Source organism: Podarcis cretensis (genome assembly GCF_951804945.1).
Source record: "Podarcis cretensis genome assembly, chromosome: 13".
NCBI classification, from domain to species: domain Eukaryota; kingdom Metazoa; phylum Chordata; class Lepidosauria; order Squamata; family Lacertidae; genus Podarcis; species Podarcis cretensis.
In genome coordinates, this window is record NC_137182.1 from 14,291,350 (window position 1) to 14,307,132 (window position 15,783).

Below are 15,783 nucleotides of genomic sequence, written 5' to 3' on the forward strand. Positions count from 1 at the left end.
CATAAGCCAGGGTCTCTGAGTTTAGACTTTGGGATTCCCATCTGTAATCTCTTCCTCTGTTTTTATTTTCCTTTCTGTCTCCCAGGTCCAAAGCACAGAATCTGCTGTGGCTCCGGAAGGAATGTGATGCAGACCTTGAAAATATGGGACGTTAATTCCATGGGGAATCTATTCCCCACATGTGCCAGGAGGTCTTGGCGCCAATCTGAGCGTAACAGGGGTGGGGTGGGGGCAACAGCCCTTCTCGTCCCAGCCCCTTCCCCCACTCCTTCCAAGCCAGGGGTTGGGCCATCGTGTGCCCAGGCAGGATCAGTGAATGTGGCGTTCGCCTGCTAGGATGGGTCAAGGAAAAGGTTACAATGGGTGTGACGTGATTGGCCAGTGAGAATGCAAGAGGGGAGTAAAAGATAGAGTGGGAGGTTTCGAAAGTCAGTTGAGGTTTGGGAGCTGGGAGTTGAGGCTTGGGTGTTGGAGAACGAAGAGGGTGGATGAGGAGTGGGTTGGAAGAGTTGTATTGTAAGAGAGTGAGAGGAATTGTTAGGTTGAGTCAGATAGATAGTTGGGAATAATTCAGGTTGAAGTTGTTAGGAACTAAGATTTAAGAAACTGTCAAGAGAAATAAACGGAAACCATACGCTTGTTCCTGCATTTAAAAATAAACTTGATTATTTGTTTATGTTAACAACTGTCTGGACTCCGTGTGTCCCCGTGAGAAGCGGGGTGGTGGCAGCGAAGAAAGCTAACGCAGTGGTGGCGCAGGGTCAAGAGACAATGAAATGTCCGGGGCCCCTGTGTTATCACCACAGTGAGCCTTGGCAGCCAGTGGCGACATGGGCATGGGCAGCATGGCAGGGGTGCTTGTTCTGCCTCCCTCCTTCCCTGGGACAGCTGGCCAGGCACCCTCACTAGTGCTCAGCCCATGTCCCTGCAGTAGTTTTGGGGCTGGCCCCCCAGGGGCCCTATGTCCCCACTGCAGGAGGGCCCTGCCTCCGCTGACTTGCCTTCCCCTGGGCTGCTGCTGGGCTGCTCTGTGCCACGAAGAAGGAGGGATGTGGCTGGGGGGCGGCAGCAGACTGAGGACGGCAGGGAGTTGAGAAGGCAGACAGGACATTGGTTTTAAGGGAAAGGCCTCTAGCGGGCTTCAGCTTGCATGGGGTAGGAGCGTAGTGAGATTTCTTTTGTATTCTTTCTTTGCACCATCGCTGCGTGTGACCCTTGAAAAAGAGGTCCCTGCCCCGAGGGGCTTACAATCTTTAATTTGACACAGAGAGAGAACAGGGAAAGCTTGAGGTCCAGGGTGGATCCTGCCCAGCTGTGAGACATAAGCCAGGGTCTCCGAGTTTCCATGGGGAATCCATTCCCCACATGTGCCAGGAGGCATCTGAGCGTAACGTGGCTGGGTTGGGGGGCAACAGCCCGTCTCGCCCCATCCCCTTGCCCCGCTCCTTACGAGCCAGGGGTTGGGCCGTCATGTGCCCAGGCAGGAGCAGCGAGCGTCGGCAGCCAGTGGTGACGTGGGCACGGGCAGCTTGGCAGGGGTGCTTGTTCTGCCTCCCTCCCCTGCGTCAGCTGGGCAGGCACCCTCGCCAGTGCTCAGGCCATGTCCCTGCCGTGGTTTTGGGGCTGGCCCTATGTCCCCACCGCAGGAGGGCGCTGCCTCCGCTGGCTTGCCTTCCCCTGCACTGCTGCTGGGCTGCTCTGTGTCGGGCAGAAAAAGGAGGGATGTGGTTGGGGGGCAGCGGCAGCAGACTGAGGATATGACGGAATTGGGAAGGAAGACGGGGGGGGGATATTGAGGGGGCTGTGCCCCAGAAGAAAATCACCAGGGAGGATCCTCAGGGCCCCATCCCCTAGAGCGGCTGGATACCCCGACGATTTTGAGATACTTCTTCCTTCGCAGGGCCATGGTTTGGGAAAGGCTCTGGCCAAGCAGCCGCCCAGCGGTGCCATGATAAAACCCAAAATGTGCAGGGGAAGGGTTTCCCAGTGCTCCCGCCATCTGGAGGAGGAAGGCCTGATTTAGATCTTCCTATAGTTTTATGGGGAGGGTTTCTCTTTGGTCCACCTGAACACTCTCCCCACCAGTGGCTTCCAGCAAGAGATTGCATCTTCCTTAGGAGTGAGGCAGGCCAGAACAAGGGGGAAAGGCTCACAGTTCAGGTAGGTGGAAATGCCACTTGACTGCCCGACATTATAGGAATGTGTCCTTTCCGTGTCCCCCACCCTCATGCGCCAGACTGGTGCTAGCATGGCTGGGAGACAGGCGTCTGCTGATGTCTCCATTTTCTTTGCATGGAGCGAGCCTTTCCCCAACGTTTACTTCATTCTGGCGAAATCCCTAGAGAAACGTGATGACCCTCAGGTACTGGGGCAGATCTGTTAGCATGCTCAAACATGCATATACAATGGTAACCAGAAGGTGGGAGTTTGGAGCCCAGCTGTTGGCAGGATCCTTTCATTTCGGGGGGGGGGGGGAGACCTGCTTCCAATCGCCTACATCAGCAAGAAGTTACTGCTTAGAGAAAAGCACCTCTCGACGGTTGAGAAAGAATGCTTGGCAATTGTGTGGGCCCTTCAAAGATCGAAGCTGTACCTCTGGGGACGAGGCTTTGTGTTATGTACAGACCACTCACCGTTGATATGGCTGCGATCGATGAAGAGTAATAGTAAGTTGCTGCGGTGCGCCTTACTACTACAAGACTTCACTTTTACCATCAAAAGTGTGAAAGGATCCTTGAACATTGTGGCAGATGCCTTATCACGAAAACCAGAGAGTGAAGGATGGACAAAGACAATCAACAATTTACTTGTTTATGTATGTATATATATATATATATATATATATATATATATATATATATAAAACCACATACAAAACTGTTTGATCAGGAGTGTAATTTTAAGAAGTTAACCCTCCTGAATCGAAACTTCTTAAGGGGGGAGGTATGTGACTTTAACATATATGAGAGAGTGCTGGAGGGGAAATAGCTAAATAGGTTGCACAGACAGGACCCAGGGGGGTGGAGTCAGCGGGTCTATAAAACTAGTTCTGGGGGGAGTTCGTTGGGAGTTGTTGGTGGGCAGTTGGTTGGTTTCATGGGTTGGCTGGCTGGGAAAGGCAGTTGGTAATAGAGACAGGGCAGTTTGTCCTTGAGTGTGGGGAGGTAGCAGAGATAGAGAGAGGAACATCAGATTACGAAAGTAAAGAGGAACACCATTTGGAATGCTGTAAAAGTTTTGTTTTATGTCTGAAATAAAATACATTCTTCTTTATTAATTGAAAAGCTGACTGAGACTGAAGTGATTTTACCAGGGAGAACCTGGTTGGTGGCAGCGGATTAGTGGTTGGACTAGATGACCTTTGGGATCCTGTCAAGCAGCTAAAGGAACGGGCAGAGGAGCGAGACGCAGAACCAGGGGAGGCACAACCACACACCCCCAACAGCACCCTCTGGCCTGGCCCACGGGGGCCGCATCCCAGCACACTTTGACCCCCCTGATTATATATTTCTTAATTCAGCTGCCTGAAAAAGCAAGCAGCCTGGCCCCTGTTTGCCAGCTGATGTCACAAAGAGCCGCTTTGCAAGCAAGCCCTATAATGCCCTGCAAAAGGGATGTCTGTCAGATGATGGTGAGAGACTTATGGTACTATCAGCAATGATGACATGGAGGAATTCTGAAGTTAAGAGGAGCTCCAAGCCCCAGAGGAGAGGAGTGGCATAGAAATAACATTATTGTTGTCAGCGTCACCCGTCACGGGTGCATGTGGCTGGGCTACCTGACTTGACTGGTCCACAGCTGTTGGTGGCTTGGCAGGTCCTCAGCTGTGGTCCCCAGATTATATTTTCAGTTGTGAATGTGCAGGTTTGCAAGCAAGCATTATATTGCCCTGCAGGAAGGATGCCTGTCAGCTGATGGCGAGAGACTTGCCAAGTAGCTTCCAATAGCAGAGATCCCTCCAGACCTAGGAACTCAGTCATGAAGAGGTACCAGGAAGGTAGGATCGGCTCAGGTGCCAGGTCCTAGAGTTGGGGAAGGAAATGGGAACCAGGCAGTCATCGAGTGTCCCAGGATTGTGCCTTGCCTTCAAGGGGAAAGCCTGGGAGATGGGCTTTGCTCATGCTGAAGCACTAACATGGCCAAACTGGTTATCCCACTTGGAGGACAAGAACGGATTCCCCTCAAATCGGATTGGCTCATGTATATCTGAGAGGAGCAAGCAGGTGTAGCCTTCCCATGTCGTCACCCCACCATCAGGCCCCAGATTGGAGCGAGAATGGCTGGGGCAGAGGGAAGGAAGGGGGCCTTCCGAAACACCGTTTGGGAGTCGTAGGAACACTCTCCCCACCAGTGGCTTCCAGCAAGAGATTGCATCCTCCTTAGGAGAGAGGCAGGCCAGAACAAGGGGGGAAAGGCTCACAGTTCAGGTAGGTGGAAATGCCACTTGACTGCCTGATATTATAGGAATGTGTCCTTTCCGTGTCCCCCACCCTCATGCGCCAGACTGGAGCTAGCATGGCTGGGAGACAGGCGCCTCCTGATGTCTCCATTTTCTTTGCATGGAGCGAGCCTTTCCCCAACGTTTACTTCGTTCCGGCCAAATCCCTGGAGAGACGTGAGGACCCTCAGGTACTGGGGCAGAGGGAAGGAAGGGGTCTTTGTGAAACACGTTTGGGGAGCCTGTGGCTTCCAGCAAGTGCTTTTCAGAAGCATTGCTCCCTCCAACACAACTAGTTGCCTTGGATAGGCCTCTCTTCCATGCAATTGTCTAGCCCTCTTTGAAAGCCACCCCATCCAAGACTCTCTTGTGGTGCATCTAAGTCTCCTATGCCTGTTCCTGCAAGGAGATGACTATTGTGAGCTCCTTTGGTTAGCATCTATCTGGGCTGGAAAATATTAAGGAATCAGAGGACTGGTGTGCTTCCCTTGAAGCACAACTGATCAAAGGCAGGCAAATCTGTTAGCATGCTCAAACATGCATATACAATGGTAACCAGAAGGCTGGAGTTTGGAGCCCAACAAAGCTTGGCTGTTGGCAGGATCCTTTCATTTCTGGCGGCTGGATTAGATGACCTTTGGGATCCCTTCCAACTCTACCCTACTATGATTCTGTCAAGCAGCTAAAGGAACGGGCAGAGGAGAGAGACGCAGAACCAGGGGAGGCACAACCACACACCCCAACGGCACCCTCTGGCCTGACCCACGGTGGCCGCATCCCAGCACACTTTGACCCCCCTGATTTTATATTTCTTAATTCTTAATTCAAAGGCAGGCAGATCTGTTCGCATCTTGATAAAGATGCTCAAATGATAAAGGATGCTATTATCAACCGCAAATGTCCCAGAAAAACCTCCCGAGCTGATGGAGAAGAGTTAAGTGGTCAGTGGGGCTCCAGGTTGCCGGTGCTGGATCCCACCACAGCCCTTCCAATTTGCCAAAAAAATCAATGTCACAACAGTTTTTTCCTCGCACCTCCGTCCTATAATCACCTCGTGGGGCCTTCTCAGACATATGCTGTGTCTGAACCAGCAGATCCCACCAAACCAAGTAATCGAGGACCCAGTCAGAAAAGGAGTGTGTGCAGTCATATCAGAAATAAGCAAAATCACTAAACAGGTACTAGAAGTCACCCCAGAACTGGTCCTACTGAGCACCTTCCAAGATAACAATGCCCACTCACACTAGAAAGCACTCATAACCCACCGACAGCATGCGATTCAATATGGCTGACTTAACCTGACAACCCCCCACCCACCCGCTCACAAATCCCACTGCAGCCAGCCAAAGACGATCAGCCCCACTCTAGGCCACCCCAACCTCTCTCACCACCAAGGAAACATAGCAAGCAAATAAAAAGAGGACCCCCCCCCAAGTTACGCTGGCACAAAAACCCCAAGCAAACACTATATAGAAGAATGTAAGCTTTGCCATCCCAGCCCCTCTCCCCCTTCTCTTCCCAACCCTTTGCTTCCCAAACACTCTAGGCCACCCCAACCTCTCTCAGATAACAAGAAAATAGAACAAGAACCTCCCCAAGTGACGCTGATATAATAGCCCCAAGCATACACGAAATAAAATAACTTAAGCTTTGCCACCCCAGCCCCTCTCCCACCTCCCCCCTTTCTTCCCAACCCTGTACTGCATATAACACCAGTGTCTCACAACAAATGTAACTGAAGAACCAGAAGAAAGAGACAATGCGTGTGCTTTTGAAAACGAGGGGAAATTATTATTTTATTTTTAAAAAGAAAAGGAGTATGTGGCAGCCCCATATATTTAAAGAGCTCCACCCCTATTACATCATTAGAACCAGAACATAAACCTATGAATCTAGAAAAGAACAAAAAATATCCTCAGGGCCCAATGCCCTAGAGCGGCTGTCTATCCCGACGATTTTGAGATATTTCTTCCTTCGCAGGGCCATGGTTTGGGAAAGGCTCTGGCCAAGCAGCAGTGCAGCGGTGCCATGATAAAACCCAAAATGTGCAGGGGAAGGGTTTCCCAGTCCTCTTGCCAGCTGGAGGAGGAAGGCCCGATTTAGATCTTCCGTATAGTTTTATGGGGAGGGTTTCTCTTTGGTCCCCCTGGGCAGGACACGGAGCGTGATCCTCTCCCATGCCAACACCACATCCCAAGGTTGGGCCAGGGCAGTTTTAGGATGGCAGGACCAGTGCGCTCACACTGGATGCCATGCTGCAGAGGGGGCCAAAACCATGCTGAAGAACAAGAGGGAGGGGTGCCAAATTTTAGCATTGCACAGGGCGCCATTGACATTTTAGAGCCCAATGTCCTCCCTGGTTGGGAATACTTCTGTGGAGTTGAATCCCAGAATTCTCCCCACCCACATCCTCCCTAGAAAAAAGCAAAAAATATCAATGTTTGGTACAGAACCTAGGTACTACGCCCTCACTAAAGGAGATTGTATGGATGATTCACTAAATGATTGTTGGATGACATGTGTACCTGAGCTTATGGCCTCAAATTCTCTTTCTCTGCAAGACAGAGTTGTTCCGTCTGGCCTTTGGCTTGGAGCCAATTTGATGCCCTCCCCCTCTTTCTTTTTCCTTTTTTCCTCCTGTGATGAGGCTGCATTTTAATATTTTAATGTTTCAATATTTTAATGTTGTATTTTAATCTTGTTTTTAAGTTGTATTCATTCAACTTGTTTTTATTATTGCTTGTTAGCCGCCCTTAGCCCGGCCTTGGCTGGGGAGGGCGGGGTATAAATAGAAATAATAATTATTATTATTAATCTTATATGCTGCTTTATTACAAAAATCATGACTAGACCTCTGATCCTAAACTGAATACAGTGGTGCCCCGCAAGACGAACGCCTCGCAAGACGGAAAACTCGCTAGATGAAAGAGTTTTCCGTTTTGGAGGTGCTTCGCAAAACGAATTTCCTATGGGCTTGCTTCGCAAGACGAAAATGTCTTGCGAGTTCCTGCGGGTTTTTTTCCCTCCCCCCCCCCTTTGTCTAAGCCGCTAAGCCGCTTATCTGCTTATCCGCTAAGCTGATAAGCCGCTAAAAGCCGCTAATAGCGCTAATCCGCTAAGCCGTCAATGGGCTTGCTTCGCAAGACGAAAAAACCGCTAGGCGAAGAGCCTCGCGGAACGGATTCTTTTCGTCTTGCGAGGCAGCACTGTAGTTAGATGCCCAGCTCTGCTTCACGTCCCCCACCAAGTACCATCCCCTCCAGAACCCACTGCTCTCAACTGCCTCTCAACTGCCTCGCATTCAAACTCCCTTTCAAATCCTCATCCAATCATCACTCACCACCAGATTTCCACACTCTCCCTTTCCCCCTGCCTCCCTCCTTAACATAGTAATTCTAATACTACTAACCCTATTACGTTCTTTTTTTATATAAGTTTTTTTGTTCAAAATTAAAACAAAACATATTATCCAAAAACACATCATCCTTTTTTCCCCCCCATTTCTCCTTCCTCCCCCCACCCTCCCACACAAAACCTACCCCCCTCCCTCAGTTCCAGTCTTTGGTTTCTCTGAGACTGCTGTTTTCTGCATGTTACAAAGTGGTACAGCTCCTCAAACTATTTGGCTGGTTATTATCAATAAAACGTTTGTGAATGTTTGTTCAAAACCTTGCTCCCTCCTCCCTGTCACAGCCCTTGAAGGTATTGAAAGGGCTGCATGGTGTGGCTCTCATATCCATGTCCTGAGAGAGAGAGAGCAAAACGTTTCTCTCTCCCCTTTCTCCAGCCCAGGCAGAATCACAAGGGGTCAGTGCATCTGGCTGGGAAGAAGATGGTTGGAGTTTGGAGCCCAGCCAGGGCTGGCTGTGGGCAGGATCCTGGCATTGCCGGGAGTTGGACTAGATCAGTGTTTCCCAACCTTGTGCCTCCAGCTGTTTTTGGACTACAATTCCCATCATCCCTTGCCACTGGTCTTGCTAGTCAGGGATGATGGGAGTTGTAGTTCAAAAACAGCTGGAGGCCCAAGGTTGGGAAACACTGGACTAGATGACCCTTGGCGTCCCTTCCAACTCTGCCATCAAGCAGCCAAAGGAAGGGGCGGGGGAGCAAGATGCAGAACCAGGGGAGGCACAACCACACACCCCAACAGCACCCTCTGGCCTGACCCACGGGGGCCTCATCCCAGCCCACTTTGACCCCCCTGATTTTATTTTTCTTAATGCAGCTGCCTGACAGCCCAGCAGCCTGGCCCCTGTTTCCAAGCTGATGTCACAAAGTGTTGTTTTGTAAGCAAGGCATCCTTCTGAAACATTTGAGATCCATAGGAACACTCTCCCCACCAGTGGCTTCCAGCAAGAGATTGCATCCTCCTTAGGAGTAAGGCAGGCCAGAACAAGGGGGGAAAGGCTCACAGTTCAGGTAGGTGGAAATGCCAATTGAGTGCCCCATATTATAGGAATGCTTCCTTCCTGTGTGTGTTCACCCCCCGCCAAAAATGTGCCAGTCTGGTGCTAGCATGGCTGGCAGCCAGGCGCCTACTAATGTCTCCATTTTCTTTGCAGTGAGGGAGCCTTTCCCCTTTGTTCTGGTGAAATCCCTGGAGAGACGTGAGGACCCTCAGGTACTGGGGCAGAGGGAAGGAAGGGGTCATTCTGAAATACCTTTTGGGGTTCATAGGAACACTCTCCCTACCTGTGGCTTTGTAATAGGAATTTTATGGTCTTAGATACAGTGGTGCCCCGCAAGACGAACGCCTCGCAAGATGGGAAACCCGCTAGACGAAAGGGTTTTCCGTTTTGGAGGCGCTTCGCAAAACGAATTTCCCTATGGGCTTGCTTCGCAAGACGAAAATGTCTTGCGAGTTCCTCCGGGTTTTTTCCCCTCCCCCCCCCTTTTCCTAAGCCGCTAAGCCGCTTAACAGCTGATCGCTAAAAGCCGCTAAACCGCTAATAGCGCTAATCCGCTAAGCTGTCAATGGGCTTGCTTCGCAAGACGAAAAAACCGCTATACGAAGAGCCTCACGGAACGGATTAATTTCGTCTTGCAAGGTACCACTGTATATGGTAATGTTTATAAGTGTACCAACCAAGCACATAGAACCATTTTAATTCCTAAACTGACCAAATCTTTTCTCTGCAAGGTCAAAATGGAAAAGCCTCCCCATTGTCTTTTCCATCACAAATCCTGTCTGTGTTTGAATAGGGTGTGAGCCTGTGACTGGCCCAGGAACTAAGTATTTATCATTACAAAAGACTGGCCAGGCTACCCAGGAAATCCAATCAAGTAACCTGCCAGAACAGGAGATAAACAAGGACAAGAGAAAAGCAACATTTAAATTTCTGTGATGTAGATATGATGTATCTTAGGTTACACCCCTTCTGTGATGTATGTATGATGTTTCTGGGGGTGGTCTTGATCTACAGGGTGGCAATTTCAAAAGTCTTTATAAGGCCTTGCACACCATTTTTCTGGGTCCTCCTCCTTTCCTGCGTGTGAGGGGAGCACCCTGTTGCAATAGATCAATAAAGATCAAGCTTACTAGCTGCTTTGCTTCTCAATATTCCCTGGTTGGCCTCTGTTATTTTCTCCTACCAATAGGGAACCGATGTAAGGACTCTGTGTGGGCTCTTGGATACCCCATAAGGGAAAAGGGCTATTTTTGTGCTTTTCAGAAGCATTCTGGACCGTCCAGAGGGGCTGGGAGCTGGGGGCACTGTCATACAGTGGTTCCGCTCCTTCCTCCTGGGCCGTGTTCAGAAAGTGGTGGGGGGGGATGAGTGTTCAGACCCCTGGGCTCTCACTTGTGGGATGCCTCAGGGTTCTGTCCTCTCCTCCATGCTTTTCAACATCTACATGCAGCCACTGGGAGAGATCATCAGGGGGTTTGGGCTGGGTGTTCATCAGTATGCAGATGACACCCAGCTCTACCTCTTTTTCAAATTGAAACCAATGAAGGCGGTGAAGGTCCTGTGTGTGTGTCTGGAGGCGGTTGGAGAAGGGATGGTGGCTAACAGATTGAGGTTGAATCCTGACAAGACAGAAGTACTGTTTTGGGGGGACAGGAGGCAGGCAGGTGTGGAAGACTCCCTGGTCCTGAATGGGGCAACTGTGCCCCTGAAGGACCAGGTGCACAGTCTGGGAGTCATTCTGGACTCGCAGCTGTCCATGGAGGCACAGGTCAATTCTGTGTCCAGGGCAGCTGTTTACCAGCTCCACCTGCCTGGACACTGAGGTCCAGCGCCTAGGGCATTCTGGCGGATCCCTCACTACGAGAAGCCAAGTTACAGGGAACCAGGCAGAAGGCCTTCTTCGTAGTGGCACCTGCCCTGTGGAATGCCCTCCCGCCAGATGTCAAAGAGAAAAATAACTACCAAACTTTTAGAAGACATCTGAAGGCAGCCCTGTTTAGGTAAGCTTTTAATGTTTATTAAAAAAAAAAAAATATTTATTGAGATTTTTTAAATACAAAAATGCAGAAATAATAAACAATATAACATATATCATAACATATTATCAAAACTTCTTTGGACTCCCTCGCGTCTCCCGCTCCCACTTGCATCATTGCAAAACTTTTTCCAGCAATTTATCAACTTATTTACATTCTTAAGTCTTATTCATTTAATTTAGTCTGATAATTCTCCAAAAAAATTATATTTTCCTCAATCTCATTTGTCATCCAGATTACGTCTAATTTAGTGGTGCTCAATTATTTATGATCTGGCATCCTTCTTAACATTCAACCAAATTACAGTGTTTTTGTAAATAAATCCTAAATTTCTTCCAGTCTTCTTCAACCCTCTCCTCTCCCAGGTCTCGGATTCTGCCGGTCATCTCTGCCAATTCCATATAGTCTATCAGTTGCATCTGCCATTCTTCCAGTGTGGGTAGATCTTGGGTTTTCCAATGCTTAGCGATGAGTATCCTTGCTGCCGTTGTTGCATACAGGAAAAAAGTTCTGTCCTTCTTTAACACCCTCTGGCCGACAATACCCAGGAGGAAGGCCTCTGGTTTCTTAGGAAAAGTATACTTAAATACCTTTTTCAACTCATTATATATCATTTCCCAGAAGGCCTTCACTCCAGGGCACGTCCACCAGAGGTGAAAGAATGTTCCTTCATTTCCTTTACACTTCCAGCATTTGTTATCAGGGAAGCTTTTAATGTTTAATAGGTTATTGTATTTTAGTGTTGGAAGGCATGCAGAAACAGCTTGCTCCTCACGCCTCTTCTCCAGCACCCCTTCTCTGTGTGGGCATGGCTCCTTCTCGGCCTTTGGCTGCCAGATCTTTGGTGCAGAAGCAACAGCCAAAGCTTCCTCTGATTGACTGCTGCTCAGCTAATTTCTGAGAAAGAGAAGACTTTGGCTGCTGCTTCTGAGCTAGGCTGGCCGGGTCAGCAAATACAACAAAACAACAACACCACAAACTGGCTTATAAGTATAAAACCAAATTTACTAGAATAATAGCTAGAATAGAAGTAGACTTATAACCATTCAGACAACAAACATACTGAAATATGAAAAAGTTTTTCTTTTCTTTTTTTAATAATATTTTATTAAGTTTTACAAAGAAGAAAATTTATAATTAAACAATAAACATCAAAACACTGACAAATACCAACATTCAAATGACAAAACAAGCAATCAAAACACAGCCAGAAAACAGGAAAAAGAAAAATATTACAAACCTAAAAAAAAAAAAACCTTAAGGAAAATTTAACATAAAAAAATAGAAAGAGCTCTTTTCAAATTCATATCCTTCATAACCTTATTTTCCTGACTTCCACCCGCCTTCCTTTCTTGTATTCCACTTTAAAATTAATTTAGCAAGTTCATTCTTATTAATTTTATCCTTTAAAAATTCTTTCACATATTGTATTATATTGTTCAATTTTTCATCCAATATCTATCCCTTCTTTCATTCTCTTATTTATCTTGTTCACTAGAACCCCTTCGTTTCATTTCAATGTCCTCAACATTCAAAAATTTTACAATGTTTTTGTAGGTAGTTTTTAAACTTCTTCCAGTCTTCTTCCACCTGCTCTTCTCCTTGATCTCGTATTCTGCCAGTCATTTCTGCCATTTCCATGTAGTCCATTACTTGCATCTGCCATTCTTCCAAGGTGGGTAGATCTTGTGTCTTCAAGTGCTTTGCGATAAGAATTCTTGCTGCTGCTGTAGCATACATAAAGAAAGTCCTATCCTTCTTTGGCACCAATTGGCCGACCATGCCCAGGAGAAAGGCCTCTGGTTTCTTCAAGAAGGTATATTTAAATACCTTTTTCATTTCATTATAAATCATCTCCCAGAAAGCCTTGATCCTTGGACACGTCCACCAAAGGTGAAAGAATGTACCTTCAGTTTCTTTACATTTCCAGCATTTATTATCAGGCAAATGATAAATTTTAGCAAGCTTGACTGGGGTCAAGCTTGCCTGGGTTTCATTTTCCTGAAATATGAAAAAGTTTTTCAAAGCTGTTTTTCAAAGATTGAACTGGATGAGCTATTCGTCAACGGGTCTTGAGTTGGAAACACAAAGCCGTATGCACGGATCAGTCACGGGAAGGCAAATCAAAGCCACCACCCTGGTGAGAATAATTCAAGTGAGCCAAAGGAGACCTGTTCTCCGGATATATTACAGGTTTCCCGTGATTTCATATTCTCCAGTGTGCTACCCTTACCGTTGTGGCAGCACGGGGTTGCCGTTTTGTGATTGGACTTACGCTACTTGTTGAACGGTTCATTTATCCAGTCTGTATAACGTTTACGGCACATGTAACTTGTTAAGATAGAGTTGTACATTTATCCACTCCATGTTTACAGTATCTCCAGGCTTTGTCTTGCACATGGCACCTTAGTATGTTTGTTGTTTGAATGGTTACAAGTCTATATATCTATTCTAGCTATTATTCTAGTTAACTTGGTTTTATACTTAGAAGCCAATTTGTGGTTTTGTTGTTTTGTTGTATTATTATTACTGTCACCACATTTGATAGTTTGTGTAAATACGGGGCAGAGATGAGACACTCATACAGAAGGCCAAGTGGGGAAAGCTTGTAGGATCAGGTAGGAGGAAATGCCCCCTTCCCAGATCCCACAGCCTCCTGCCCCAGACCGGAGCTAGCGTGGCTGGGAGCCAGACGCCTGCTGATGTTGACATGAGCCAACAGTGTGACGCGGCAGCTAAAAAAGCTAATACAATTCTGGGCTGCATCAATAGTATTGCATCTAGATCAAGGGAAGTAATAGTGCCACTGTATTCTGCTCTGGTCAGACCTCACCTGGAGTACTGTGTCCAGTTCTGGAACGTGTCCAGAGGAGGGCAACCAAAATGGTCAAAGGCCTGGAAACGATGCCTTATGAGGAACGGCTAAGGGAGCTGGGCATGTTTAGCCTGGAGAAGAGGAGGTTAAGGGGTGATATGATAGCATGTTCAAATATATAAAAGGATGTCACATAGAGGGAGAAAGGTTGTTTTCTGCTGCTCCAGAGAAGCGGACACGGAGCAATGGATCCAAACTACAAGAAAGAAGATTCCACCTAAACATTAGGAAGAACTTCCTGACAGTAAGAGCTGTTCGACAGTGGAATTTGCTGCCAAGGAGTGTGGTGGAGTCTCCTTCTTTGGAGGTCTTTAAGCAGAGGCTTGACAACCATATGTCAGGAGTGCTCTGATGGTGTTTCCTGCTTGGCAGGGGGTTGGACTCGATGGCCCTTGTGGTCTCTTCCAACTCTATGATTCTATGATTCTATGTCTCCATTTGTTTTGCAGTGTGGGAAAGATTCAGCCTGGAAGCCATTGCATCCTGGGAGGGACTGGAGCCCAGATGAAGGACTGTTGCCTCAGAGGTAATAGAATGGGGGAAGGAGGGGGCAGGGGCGAAGGAAGGCTAACCGCCACCTGGTGTCGGGGGCGGGGCAAACTGCCCAGCGGCACATGGGTGGCACCGCTACATACGGTGGATGCACGGCGCCACTGTGTATGGAGCACACGCATGCACCATACGTAATGGCACCAGGCGGTTTGCCGACATAACCGCTCAAGCGCCATACAGACGGCAGCAGGATCCTCCAATCACGGCTGCAGCGGCAGTGGAGTGGTCGTGTGCTCACAGTGGCAGCAGCGGCAGCAGAGATCCTCCACTCGCAGCTGCAGCGGTGGTGGCGGTGGCAGGGATCTTCCACACACAGCTGTGACGGCGCAATGGGGGTGGCTCGCGCTGCCATGCCTAGGGGTTGCAGAATGAGGCCCCTGCGGAGTACCTTCTTGTCACCCCGCCCTCAGAGATGGCACCTGGGGGCAGACTGCGCCCTCCCCACTCCCCCTTCCTCCACCACTGGGAGGAGGGTGGCCTTAAGAAACACACTAGAAGGGCCTACAGTGAGCTCCGCAGTGGGATCTGCTTTAAGTCCCTGGGGTGGGTGGGACAGCTGGATGGGCATCTGAGGGGACGTTCTGTCCCTGGTGTTCGGTCTGTGACAGCCCATTCACATGTTCAGGGATTCCTCTCTCGAAGCAGCCCTTAGCGTCGAGTTCTCCCCTGCTTCAAGGACACCTTCTTTCTTGCAGGATCTCCTGTCTGCACTGCTGTGGCTGCTGCCCAAACCACCATGTAAATAGAACAGGTAAGAGGAAGGGAAAATTTGCATGAAGAGGGGAGAACACCCTACCAGTTGAGCGTACATGTTCATGCTGTGGGGGCATTTCTGGGGAAAAAGGCTTACACTATTAAGACAGATTTAGGAACTGGGGGACAAGTTCCATTGTCCTTGACCGGAGTACAACTGTGAAGATTACAAAAGTCAGTGGTTTTATGCCCTGCGAATTAGCACAGCAGCATGGTGTGACAGGGCGATAACTGGGGAATCTGCTGACAGTGAGAGCCTATTCACATGAGAGCCCATACGATATCCTGCTTCTTCCAGAGTCATGACTCCGGGATGAGGCTCCAACTCCAGCTCCCGAGATAAAGGACCAGAGGACATCCCTGTGGTTCCTGGTTGCCATCCCTAGTGCCTCTTCCCCACTGCCCCTTTTCTGTGGGCATGGCTCAGTCTCGGCCCTGTTTAGTGCAGAAGCAGCAGCCAAAGTTTCTTCTCATGCTGGAAACAGCATCTCTGCTCATTTCTGAGAAAGAGGAGACTTTGGCTGCTGCTTCTGAGCTAGGCCGGCTGGGACAGAGCCGAGACACCCGTACAGAGGCTAAGTGGGAAGAGCTGGTAAGATCAGGTAGGAGGAAATGCCCCCTTCCCAGGTCCCCCACCCTCCTGCCCCAGACTGGGGCTAGCGTGGCTGGGAGCCAGCAGCCGGCTGAGGTCTCCATTTGTTTTGCAGAGAGGGAAAGACT

At 48.7% G+C, this 15,783-nt stretch overlaps 1 long non-coding RNA gene across 1 annotated transcript; it reads left to right on the forward strand.

Moving 5' to 3' along the window:
- The first annotated feature begins 3,629 nt into the window (after window positions 1-3,629).
- On the forward strand, window positions 3,630-15,376 carry LOC307201058. Its single transcript, XR_013832497.1, has 4 exons — window positions 3,630-4,629; window positions 14,208-14,284; window positions 15,006-15,061; window positions 15,362-15,376. It is a non-coding gene; the product is annotated as an uncharacterized lncRNA (long non-coding RNA).
- Window positions 15,377-15,783: the final 407 nt, after the last annotated feature.